The sequence below is a fragment of the Pongo pygmaeus genome, chromosome 21 (genome assembly GCF_028885625.2).
Source record: "Pongo pygmaeus isolate AG05252 chromosome 21, NHGRI_mPonPyg2-v2.0_pri, whole genome shotgun sequence".
NCBI lineage: Eukaryota > Metazoa > Chordata > Mammalia > Primates > Hominidae > Pongo > Pongo pygmaeus.
In genome coordinates this window covers 41,173,260-41,186,947 of record NC_072394.2, presented here as the reverse complement: position 1 = coordinate 41,186,947, position 13,688 = coordinate 41,173,260, and positions in this window count along the sequence as shown.

Below are 13,688 nucleotides of genomic sequence, written 5' to 3'. Positions count from 1 at the left end.
AGCACCAAGGTAAATATATATATTATATATATTATTATTTTATATATATATGAGAGGCAACTCCAACGGGAATGGCCAGTGTGGTGGCTCATGCCTGTAATCCCAGCACTTTGGGAGGCTGAGATGGGAGGACTGCTTGAGCCCAGAAGTTCAAGACCAGCCTCAATCTCACTAGTAGTTGGGACTACAAGTGCACACCACCACACAGAGTCAGAGTTTTGCCATGTTGCCCAGGCTGGTCTTTATAAGGGTTTGGCACATGAGGTAGATTGGATTATTATTCCCAGTTCTTCACTCCTTTACTTTTTTTTTTTTCTTCACTCCTTTATAGTAGGATGATACATCCATACCATTTGCCTTGTAACTTTGTAGAGCCTCTCCTTGCAGACACTGATATTAGGCTTGGTCATGTGACTTGCTTTAGCCAATGGACTGTTAACTGAATATGATTGGTTTAGACTGCCTTCTTGCACTCCTGCTTTTAGTCATAAGAGGAACATACCTGAGTCCAAAGAGGATAAAAGATACATGGAGCAGATCTGAACCTAAAATGCAGTGTGAAGCCAAGTCCAGCCAACCTGCAACCTAAAGTTGAGCTGCCCCATGGACCTCTGAACAAGAAAAATGTTTGTTCTTATAAACCACTGAAATTCTGGAGTTGCTATGCAGTATTATTTCAGGAGAAAACCGACTAGTACACTAGACCAATGCTGTCCAACAGAACTTTGTACATTGGAAATGTGCAAATTGATGGAGATGATCTAGTATCTGTTGTGTCTAACACAGTGGCCAGTAACCACATGTGGCCGTTGAGCACTTGAAATGTGAGTAGTGTAACTGAAGAACTGAATTTTTTTAATGTTCTTAATTTTAATTTTTCTTTCTTTTTTTTTTTTTTCTGATGTTGTTTTGCTCTTGTCACCCAGGCTGGAGTGACGTGGCACAATCTCGGCTCACTGTAACCTCCGCCTCCCAGGTTCAAGCGATTCTTCTGCCTCAGCCTCCCAAGTAGCTGGGATTACAGGCATGCACCACCACACCCCGGTAATTTTTGTATTTTCATTAGAGACAGGGTTGCACCATGTTGGCCAGGCTGGTTGTGAATTCCTGACCTCAAGTGATCTGTCCACCTCAGCCTCCTAAAATGCTGGGATTGCAGGTGTGAGCCATTGCACCCAGCCTTAATTTTAGTTTAAATTTAAATAGTCATGTAGCTAGTGGCTACTCTATTGCACACTGTAGCACTAGACAAAATCTAGGGCTGTAATGATTTACCCATGGAAATGACTAGAAAAAAATACATTAGGCTGGGTGCAGCAGTTCACACCTGTAATCCCAGCACTTTAGGAGGCCGAGGGGCATATCACTTGAGATCAGGAGTTCCAGACCAGCCTGGCCAACATGGCGAAAGCCTGTCTTTACTAAAAATGCAAAAAATTAGCTGAGCGTGGTGGTGCACACCTTTAGTCCCAGCTACTCAGGAGGCTGAGGCACAAGAATCACTTGAACCTGGAAGGTGGAGGTTGCAGTGAGCTGAGATTGTGCCACTGCACTCCAGCCTGGGCAACAGAGCAAGACTCTGTCTCAAAAAAAAAAAAAATGCTTTAGAAGCCTACTGTATTATTTTCCTAGCTGCTGTAACATGGTACCACAAACTAGGATGAATTGAAACAAGAGAAATTTATTTTCTTACACTTCTGGAGGCAGAAGGCTAAAAATTAAGGTGTCGGCATGGCCATGCTCTTCTTGAAGGCTCCAGGGTAGTATTTGTTCCATGGCTTTCTCTTAGCTTCCTGGTGCTGTCAGCTATGATGGTTGGTTTTATGTCAGCCTTTCTGGCTGCCCAGATATTTGGTCAAACATTTTTCTGGGTGTTTTCTATGGAGTGCTTTAAGATGAGATGAACATTTCAATCAGTAGACTGAGTAAAGCAGATTTCCCTTCCTAATGTGCGTGGGCCTCATCCAATCAGTTCAATGGAACAAAGAGGCTGACTCTCCCTGCCTGAATGGCTTTAGACTGGGACATCAGCTTTTTTCCTTTTTTTTTTTTGAGACAAAGCTTCACTCTTGTTGCCCAGGCTGAAGTGCAATGACACGATCTCAGCTCACCGAAACCTCTACCTCCCGGGTTCAAGCAATTCTCCTGCCTCAGCCTCCCGAGTAGCTGGGGTTATAGGCATGTGCCACCATGCCCTGATAATTTTGTATTTTTAGTAGAGACAGGGTTTCTCCATGTTGGTCAGACTAGTCTTGAACTCCCGACCTCAGGTGATCCACCCACTTTGGCCTCCCAAAGTGCTGGAATTACAGGCATGAGCCGCCGCCCAGCCTTTCCTGCCTTTAGACTTGAACTGAAACATAGACTCTTCCTTGGTCTCAAGACTGCTGACCTTCAGACTGGAGCTACACTACGAAGGCCAGTTCTCAGGCCTTCAGACTTGGACTCTGATATGGTTTGGCTCTGTGTCCCCACCGAGATCTCATGTTGAATTATAATTCCCAGTGTTGGAGGTGGGGACTGGTGGGAGGTGATTGGATCATGGGGTGGTTTCTAATGGTTTAGCACCATGGCCCTGGCTGGTCTCGTGGTAGAGTTCTCACATGATCTGGTTGTTTCCCCCTTCGCTTGCTCTCCTGCTCCACCATGTGAGGATGGTACTTGCTTCCCCTTTGCCTTCCACCATGATTGTAAGTTTTCTGAGGCCTCCCCAGAAGTGAAGCTTGTATAACCCTCAGAACCATGAGCCAATAAATCTCTTTTCTTTGTAAGTTAGCCAGTCTCAGGAAGTTCTTTATAGCAGTGCGAGAACGGACTAATACAGACTCAGACTAGAACTAAACCATTGGCTCTCCCGGGCCTCCAGCTTTCCAACTCAACCTGCAGATCTTAGAACTTGCTTACCTCTGTAACTGAGTAACCCAATTCCATGTAATGTGTGTAAGTGTGTATACATATATAATATTAGTTCTCTTTCTCTGGGGAATCCTGACGAACACACCTGCAATCCTCAGTGATGAACACACCTGCAATCCTCAGCATTGCTTGGCCTCTCCAGTCTCTGATGCCGTCATCATGTGGTGCTCCGCTTGGGTGTATCTGTCTCTTTTCCTCTTCTTTTTTTTTTTTTTTTTTTTTTTTGAGATGGAGTCTTGCTCTGTTGCCCAGGCTGAAATGCAGTGGCGCCATCTTGGCTCACTGTAACCTCTGCCTCCCAAGTAGCTGGGATTACAAGCACGCACCACCACGCCCAGCTAATTTTCTGCATTTTTAGAGAGACGGGGTTTCACCATATTGGCCAGGCGGGTCTCGAACTCCTGACCTCGTGATCTGCCTGCCTTGACCTCCCACAGTTTTGGGATTACAGGTGTGAGCCACCTCGCCCAGCCTACTTTTCCCCTTCTTCTAAGAGCAGCAGTCATATTGGATTAGGGCCCCACCCTACTTCAGTATGATCTTCACTGATTACATCTGTACTGTGTATCTGCAACAACTATATTTCTAAATGAGGGCACATTCACAGGTGTAGTGAATCAGAACCCACGTTAAATACACCTTCTATTTGGCTGAAGTTATGGCCATGTTGGCTCCTGTCCTAAGTAACACACACACACACAGGTGATCATATGATGTATATAGTCTTGTTCCTTAGAGATCCTTCATGACAGGACCCAGACTGTAAAACCATCAGAAAACTCTTCCAAGGAAACCATGTGCCATGCATTCTGCCTGCAGCTTGGTGGGGAGGATGTGATGAGAACAGGTATCAAATTAGGTTGTTGAACCTTAATTCATAATGGCTGACCAAGGCCTTGTGCTGAGCTTGGTTTAGGGCTTGTTGGGCCAACTGCCTGGGAAAGAGAAAGGGTATCCATGTAACTGAGGAGACGGGTGGCAGACTAGGACTGGGGGCAGGTGATTTAGCACAGGGTCTCCAACTTCATCCCAGATCCTACTAACCTGCTGGTTGGCATCACCAGACATCGGGCAGGCTGTGGCCTTTTAGTAGCCTGTACCTTTGCATGTATGTATTGTTGATGCAGACTGAGATGCTCTGCCCTACATCATTTGCCTCTAGAATCTTCATTAAGGGCCAGGTCAGATATCACTGTGGTCTTCCTTCCCTGGGGAATAGAGCAGAGTGTCCCATAAGGTGCTTACCATGCGACCGGTTCCCTTTATCACAGGTGATGAGAGCCTTGGTTGGTGAGAATCTGTTAGGTAAGTTAGTGCTATGTCCTCCTCTAAGCCCTCAGGATAAGTAGAAGGAGCTGGGGGCAGGGGACTGACAGTTCACACCTCAATAAGGGGATATTTAAAAAGGCAAAACCCTACAAGAACAGGAGAATCGGAGAGAGAGATTTCAAGAACTGGAAAGTATACTTGCAAGTGGTATCTAGTTTAGCAAACCCAGAAAACCTGATTTCCCAGCTGCTCTGGGAAAAGCTGAACACTAATCTGTTTCACACTGTAAAATGTTCAAAAGTCTCAGGAATTAGTGGCACAAGGTTCTTCTGGAAGAGAGAGTTAAAGTGGAATGACCAAAATAAGGAAAACTTGTTAAAACTGTTTTACAAAGGAGCCTGCCTAGTCTACAGGTGCTCTTCTTTCTAACTGCCTCCAGAATTCCCCCAAAAGACTGGAGGTTTGACTCTTTGCAAAGAGTAAAACAAATAGTCTCTAAACAAGATATCAACTGAGAACAAAATGATTAAGTCAATATACATAATGAATGCTAAGATCCCAGTCTCTTCTCCCACTTCGTTCCTGATACTATGTACCCAAGCTTTTATCCTTCAGCAAAAGAATGGAAGAATCTTCCCTGAGATTCTTATCCAACCCAAGAGGAAAACTCTAAGTGAATTGGTCTTGGATGTTCTCCCTTCAAACAGCCCATCCAGATCATTTTACGGTGAAACTCACAGTCAGTAGGACTCTCCCATGGACTCTGCACCTCCAATCAGCCTCTACTAGCCCAATCAGCCTGTGCTACCCCAGTCTTTAAAATGAGGAATGCTTCTAACATGAAAGCCAGGGATTAAAGCATACAAAAAGGGAAGAAAACCAGGAGGCAATAGAGACTATGTGAAAAATAGAAACCTTAAAATACTCATTATTACTACAATATCTTCAAAGAGATAGGAGAAGATATTGTATCCACGAAACAAGAAAAGTTTGCTATAGAACAGGGAGGTTAAGAGAACCAAAGAAAGGTTTCGGGGGGTTGGGATGAGGGACAAGATAGCAGAAATGAAAAACTTAATAGATGAAAGATAAAGTTGAGAAAATCTCCAATAAAGTATGTGTGTGTAGAGAAAGAGGGAAAGAGAGGAAAGAAAAATAAGAAATTTAGAGGAGCAGTTCTGATCTACAAATAATAGAAGTTCCAAAAGACAGAACAGAAAACATACAGAGGGCCATCCCAATTCAAGGCGACTTCCTAGAATTGAAGCACTTGAGTTGCTGTATTGGGAAGGAGCCACAGTGAAAGGAAACACAGATCTACATGAACACACATCATGAAATTTCAGTTCCCTGGAAACAGAGAACATCCAGTAGTTTCCAAAGAGAAAGAAAATGTTTGCATACAAAAGAACAAAGATCAATTTCAAACTTCTCCTTGGCAACATCGAAAACTAGAAAACAAATGGAAAGTGCTTTCAAGTCTAAAGAAAAATGGTTTCCAAACTAGAATTCAGCCAAACCCTCAATCAAGAACTGGGGTAGAATAAAGACATTTAAAGATATTCAAGGCCTCAAAAATGTACCTTCCATAACTTCCTTTATATTCCAGAAGCTATTGTGGAATCTGCTTCAAAACAAGGGAGTAAACCAAGAAAGAGGAATCACGTGAGACAGGAGACAGGAGCTGCAACATACAAGTGAAGTAAGAGAACCCTGAGGTGACTGAAAAGCCGGATCCCAGGAGGACAGCTGTGCTACAGGCACATGGGGTGCTGGCCAGGTTGGAGTGGGTCTGCTTTGGGAGAGACTTCTTCAGGAAAGGGAAACTGATACCATGTTTTGTGTGAATGAAACAATTGAAGGGTGTTTAGACAGTTGGAGGAGAGTTTGGGGTTCAGTTATTAAAAAGTATTTGAGGCTGGGAGCAGTGGCTCACGCCTGGAGGCCAAGGATCACTTGAGCCCAGGAGTTTGACGCCAGCCAGGGCAACATGGCAAGACCCTGTCTCTACAAGAAATCAAAACAGTTGGCCAGGTGCAGTGGTTCACGCCTGTAATCCCAGCACTTTGGGAGGCCAAGGCAGGAGGATTGCTTGAGCCCAGGAGCTTGAGACTAGGCTGGGCAGCATAGCGAGACCTCATCTATGGAAAAAATAAAAAATCATCTAAGCATAGTGGTGTGTGCCTGTGGTCCCACCTACTCAAGAGGCTGAGTTGGGAGGGTCACTTGAGCCTGGGATGTCAAGACTGTAGTGAGCTGTGATCTCCCCACTGCCCTCCAGCCTGGGCAACAGCTTGTCTCAAAAAAAAAAAAAAAAATCAAAAAATTAACTGGGCATGGTGGTGCATGCATGCCTATGGTCCCAGCTACACAGGAAGCTGAGGTGGGAGGATCGCTTGAGCCCAAGAGGTTGAGGCTATAGTGAGCTATGATCACGCCACCGCAATCCAACCCTGGGAGACAAAGTGAGATTCTGTCTCCAAAAAAAAAAAAAAAAGGAATTTGAAACAAACAAAAAGGCAACTTCTTATACAGCAAAAAGTTGTACAGGAAAGGAAGTGTAATCATAGTTTATTACATGCCCCAGCTCTAATTAGTACACATATCATACAATGTAAATCTTGAGTACTAAGCTAAGTAAAATGATCATGTAACTATACTGGGAAACTGAAGGGGCAGGGATGTAGACTGGAGAATTAGGAAAAGAACTAAAACCTCACCTTCCTGAGTGGGAGTCAATAATTAAGGTCCAAAATGAAAAATAAAGAAATTGCAATAAAAGCATTTTTTTGTGGGGGCAGGGGGTGGGGGAGGACAGAGTCTTGCTCTCTCGCCAAGGTTGGAGTACAGTGGTGAGATCTCAGCTCACTGCAACCTCCACCTCTCAGGTGAAGCAATTCTTATGCTTCAGCCTCTTGAGTAGCTGGGACTACAGGTGCCTGCCACCACGCCAAGCTAATTTTTTGTACTATTGGTAAAGACAGGGTTTCACCATGTTGGCCAGGCTGGTCTTGAACTCCTGACCTCAAGTGATCTGTTTGCCTCAGCCTCCCAAAGTGCTGAGATCACAGGCATGAGCCACCACACCTGGCCCAATATAAGCATGTTATTTGGAGATGTGGAGATAAATATTAAAAGGATCAAGTGCCGGGTGCGGTGGCTCACGTCTGTAATCGCAGCACTTTGGGAGGCCGAGGCGGGTGGATCACCTGAGGCCAGGAGTTCGAGACCAGCCTGACCAACATGGAGAATCCCATCTCTACTAAAAATACAAAATTAGCCAGGCGTGGTGGCACATGCCTGTAATCCCAGCTACTCGGGAGGCTGAGGCAGGAGAATCGCTTGAACCCAGGAGGTGGAGGTTGCCATGAGTCGAGATCTCGCCACTGGACTCCAGCCTGGGCAACAAGAGTGAAACTCAGTCTCAAAAAAAAAAAAAAAAGGGATCAAGTGTAAGAATTGAAAGTAGCTGCCTCTGGGGAAGGAGAGAGTGGAGGAAGGGGCTACAGAGTGCTATTTTTGTTAACTTGTAGAATTCATTGATTCTTTAAATGTGTATATGTAATGCAAAAAATAAAACTTAAAATATTGAAGTATGGCCAGGTGCAGTGGCTGTAATCCCAGCAGTTTGGGAATCCAAGATAGGAGGATCACCTGAGGTCAGGAGTTCAAGATCAGCCTGGCCAGCATGGTGAAACCCCATCTCTATTAAAGTACAAAAATTAGCTGGGTGTTTTGGCACATGCCTGTAATCCCAGCTACTTGGGAGGCTGAGGCAGGAGAATAGCTTGGACCTGGGAGGTGGGGGCTGCAGTGAGCTGAGATTGTGCCACTGCACTCCAGCCTGGGTGACAGGGCAAGACTACGTCTCAAAAATAAAAAAAATAATAATAATAAAAAATAAAAAATTGAAGTATGGGCAAAGACATATTAAACAAAAGCAAACAAAAGGAAAAAAAGGCAAGTTAATTTGAATATCAGAGAAAGTATGTTAAACTCTCCTTGGTTGGGCATGGTGGCTCACGCCTGTAATCCCACGCTTTGGGAGGTTGAGGTGCAAGGATAGCCTGAGGTCAGGAGTTTAAGACCAGCCTGGGCAACATAGTGAGATCCCATTTCCACAAAAATAAAAATAAAAAAATGAATGAGGCATGGCAGTGCACACCTGCAGTCCTAGCCACTCAGGAGACTGAGGCAGGAGGATCACTTGAGTCCAGGAATTTGAGGCTGCAATGAGCTATGATCACACCACTGCATTCCACCCTGGGCAACAGAGTGAGACACTATCTCAAAAAAATTGTTTTTAATAAAAAATAAGTAAACTCTCCTACTATGTTTGTAAATTAGTCCATTTCGCTACATTCTATATTTGGAACCTGTGTTATTAAAAACACCAAGTTTAGAATAACCATCCTGGCATATTTTGTCATTTTTTGTTTGTTTGTTTTGAGAAGGAGTTTCACTCTTGTTGCCCAGGCTGGAGTGCAATGGCGCGATCTCGGCTCACTGCAACCTCCACCTCCCAGGTTCAAGTGATTCTTTTGCCTCAGCCTCCTGAGTAGCTGGGATTACAGGCATGCACCACCACGCCCTGCTAATTTTGTATTTTCAGTAGAGATGGGTTTTCTCTATGTTGGTCAGGCTGGTCTCGAACTCCCGAGCTTAGGTGATCCGCCCACCTCGGCCTCCCAAAGTACTGGGATTACAGGCGTGAGCCACTGTGCCCGGCCAGCAGCTTTCTTTTGATTAGTATTAGCCTGGCAAATGTTTCCATCTTTTAATTTTAATCTTTCTCCATCTTTTGTTTTAGATATATACCTTGCAAGTAGTGTATAGATGGACTTTCAAATTTCAATCTGAGAATCATGGTCTTCTGACTGGCTAGTTTAGTCCACTTATCTTTATTACTGAATCATTTATTTTTACTACCCTGTATTGACTAGAAGGGCCTTTATTTTGCTCCTTTTCTTTCATTTCCCTCTTTTTCCCTGACTTCTACATAGATCACGTTTTCTTTCTTTCTTTATCTTTCTTTCTTTTTCTCTCTTTCTCTCTCTCTCTCTCTTTCTTTCTCTCTCTTTCTCTCTTTCTTTCTTTCTTTTTTGAGACGGAGTCTTGCTCTGTCACCCAGACTGGAGTGCAGTGGCACGATCTCGGCTCACTGCAGCCTCTGCATCCCAGGTTCAAGTGATTCTTCTGCCTCAGCCTCCCAAGTAGCTGGAACAACCGGCAAGCACCACCACACCTGGCTTTTTTTTTTTTTCTGAGACGGAGTCTCACTCTGTCACCCAGGCTAGAGTGCAGTGGCGCGATGCAAGCTCCACCTCCCACGTTCACGTCATTCTCCTGCCTCAGCCTCATGAGCAGCTGGGACTACAGGCACCTGCCACCACGCCCAGCTAATTTTTTGTATTTTTAGTAGAGATGGGGTTTCACCGTGTTAGCCAGGATGGTCTCGATCTCATGACCACGTGATCCGCCCGCCTCGGCCTCCCAAAGTGCTAGGATTACAGGCGTGAGCCACCATGCCCCACACCCGGCTAATTTTTGTATTTTTAGTAGAGACAGGGTTTCACCATGTTGGCCAAGCTGGTCTCAAACTCCTGACCTCATGATCCGCCCACCTCGGCCTCCCAAAGTGCTTGGATTATAGGCATGAGCCACCGCACCCAGCCCCATGCAAGTTTTCTTTATTTGCTCTTTTCCTTCTACTAGGTTGGAAGTTACACATTCTCCATCCATTTGTTGTCGTTCTTGTCGTTGCGATGGTGGTGGTGTATGAGTAACAATCTTGCTCATCATTAAGCCTAAAGTTAATTGGTATTTCTCCCTATATTTGAATTAGAAAGCCATAGAAGATAAGACTTCAATCATTCCCTCCCATCTTAGAGGTTATTTACCAAAATTTTAGTTCCACCTTAGATCCCAAGAATTGATTATTGTTAATATTGTTTTCTATGGGCAGTACTTGCTCAGGCACAGATTTGCTTCCTACATAGTCCTTCCTTGTGGGTTAAGTTTCTTTCTTCCTGAAGTCTATCCTTTGATAGTTATTTCAATGAGAGGCTGTTGGTGGCAAACTCTCACCTCCCAGATGTCTCAGATGGATTAAGCTCCCATTATTGAGAGGTGCTTCCCTACCCATAAAGTTTCCTGAATTGACATTCTTCCTTTCCTTCCCCATCTCACTTCTCCACTGTGCTACTGGTACTTCCTGGTATCAGCTCCCATGTGAACTACTTCAGTCAAATAAGTCTGTTGCTGGGGGAATCTAACCCAAGGCAGCCTCCTTTCAGTCCTCATCTTTGTTCGTCAGCTTCCTCTCTCTTCAGCTTCTCTTGGTCTGCCTTACTTACTTGTATTCTTCAACTCTCCCGCTTTGAACACCTCTTCAGAGTAAGGGCTCCATGACAATTGTTTCCAAGTCTGATCTCACTCTTCTTTGAGAAGCTTCTAGGTGTGTTTCTTCTACTCCAAAATTTAGAAACAAAGAGTACCCACATGTATTAGTCCATTTCTGTTACTATAAAAGAATACCTGAGGCTGGGTAATTTATAAAGAAAAGAGATTTAATTGGCTTACAGTTTTTCAGGCTGTACAGGAAGCACAGTGCCAGCATCCACTTCTGATGGGGCCTCAGGAACCTTTCAATCATGGCAGAAGGCGAAGCGGGAGTAAATACATCACATGGTGAGGGCAAGAGCGAGGGATGCGGGGGAGGGGGGTGCCATGCTCTTTTAAACAAAACAGTCAGATCTCACCTGAACTCAAAGTGAGAACTCACTTATCGCCAAAGGGATGGTGCTAAATCATTCATGAGGGATCCCTCCCCAAGATCCAATCACCTCTCACCAGGCCCCACCTCCAACATTGGGAATCACATTTCAACATGAGGTTTAGAGGGAACAAACATTCGAACTATATCATCACATCTCCATGCCTGCCCCAAATCAAGATGATATGTGTCCAGAGAAAGAAAATAAATTCTTATCATTTTCTCCATCTTGCAACCTGTCCTTCCTCAATTCCAGGATATCATTCTCTTTATATTCTTCTCCTCCCTGTCAGACTATGTTTTATCAATCTTGACTCCTCATTCTTTTCCTCCTCCTGTTCATTTGCTTGACTTTTATTTTATTTTATTTTATTTTTTGAGTCATAGTCTCGCTCTTGTCCCCCAGGCTGGGAATGCAGTGGTGTGATCTTGGCTCACTGCAACCTCTGCCTCCTGGGTTCAAGCGATTCTCCTGCCTCAGCCTCCCAAGAAGCTGGGACTACAGGTGCATGCCACCATGCTCGGCTAATTTTTGTAGTTTTAGTAGAGACGGGGTTACACCATGTTGGCCAGGCTGGTCTCAAACTCATGACTTCAGGTGATCCACTCTCCTTGGCTGCCCAAAGTGCTGGGATTACAGGCGTGAGCCTCCACATCTGGCCTGCCTGACCTTTAAATACTGCTGTTATCCAAGGTCACTGGTCCAGTGCTTTTTAAATGTTCATCCACTCTCCTGGTTGACCTCATACTTTCTGTGACTTTAGTACTATTAATGTGTTGATAGTTTTTTGAAAATACATTATTTATTTGAACATAATTTATTAAGAACATTCTGTATATCAGGTCTGTGTTAGATAGTGGAGATGCAGTAGGGTGCCAAACAGAATATCTCTGCCCTTGTGGAGTTTCCTATATTTAAAGTTTGTTGCTATGGACCTGTTTATGTTTCCTTCTTTTCTTCCTTTCATCCATGGACCATTTATTGGTCCACCATTCATCTATAATCCATTTTTTTCCTTCACTCACTGATTCATCTATTCATTGGCTCAACCATCCAACCCTTGACCTCAAAACATTTACTAATCCATCTATCTATTCATCCATCCATCCACCACCCTCCAATTGACCAAACCTTCTCAATATTAGTGGTCCCAAGCCAGTGGCACATTGGGAACTTGAAAGAAGGAGGAAGAAGAGGAGGAGGAGGTTGAGGAGGAGGAACAGGAAGAGGAGAAAGGTCTTTCTGAATCTGAATCTAGGGGTTTTGTGGGGAGCAGGAATCTCTAGAAAGCTCCCCATTTGATTCTGATTCACCCAACCTGGCACCTGCCTATGGAAAGATATTTGGGGACCACTATATTACATTAGAAGCACTGTGAATATAGGAGCTTCGTTTAGCTTTCCCTAAAACTAGACCCTAAGACAAAGATTCAGATGCAGTCAATTTATGTGGGAGGTGAACCTTGAAAGCAGGGAAAAGAAGAAAAGGAGGGGGAAAAGGCCAAGTAAAGATTGCTTTGATAAACTTGTGGACATCTGAGGTTCAATCCTGTTGGGGACCCTCCAAGATACCTTGTGGAATAGATCTAAAATGGTCCCATCACAGGACAGGAGACAGGCATTTATTGCCAATTGATTGAACACTAGGGGCTGTTAGCTGCCCAACAATTCCAAGTCATGCTCCCAACGAAGCCTAGAAAGCCCTCAGGGAGATGAGGAGAGATGGAGGCACTGGCAGTGGTTCATGTTCCACAGCTTCAGGTAAACTTAGGTGCATCTAGGGAACATAGGGTGGGCACTGACAACTACCAGAGAGGCCATGTCTGTCTTGTTTCCTGTTGCATTCCCACACGTTAGACCTTAGCCTAGTGTGTGGCCTAGAGTGGGTGCTTAACAAATATTTGATAAGTAAATCTTGTTTGACTACCAGACCTTGAAACAGGAACTGAATCACACTAACAATTCCTTTAATTGTGCTCTCCCTTCTAGCTGCACCTCCTTCCCTTCTAGACACCACCAACCCCTCTATAGCATCCTCAGTCTTTTCACCCTGTTTCCATCCCACCCCCAAGAGGGTTGCTGGAAGCTTCTGGAATCGTAAAGCTCCCTCCACCCCACCCGTTATGTGACTCTGCTGGACCATGCTGCTGGGTGTCCCTGGCCAGAGGCCCTGCCCTCACTGTGCCTTCTTGGACTCCACGACTGGCAGAGATGGTGCCCAAAGCATCACTGTGGAACCAGCTATAGTCAGACTCTTGAAAAAACTCAGTCCAATTCTCCAGGGGGCAGAGCTCATCTCCCAGGCCTGGCCTCACATCCAGGACCAGGATTAGCATGAGGCAAGTGAGGCATTTCCTTTGGTAGCAAAATTTAACAGAGTGTGAAAAATCCAGAAAGCAATATAAATAATAGTTTAATGCAATATTTTTAAAAAATCAAAATTAATGCAAAAGTGAACCATAATGTTCAAAATAATATGAACAAAATAACAATATCTGAGGTAAAGAAAGGATGGATATTGCTTTTTTTGCCTTGGTTTCCAATGTGGCTCAGATTAGTGCTGTACTGATGCTGTGCTATCTGAATGTCACTGTTACTTGTCCTGAACGCTTAAAAATTTGGGAGGGGTGGCTGGCCACAGGGGTTCATGCCTATAATCCCAGCACTTTGGGAGGCTAAGGCAGGGGGATTGCTTGAGCCCAGAGTTTGAGACCAGCCTGGGGAACAT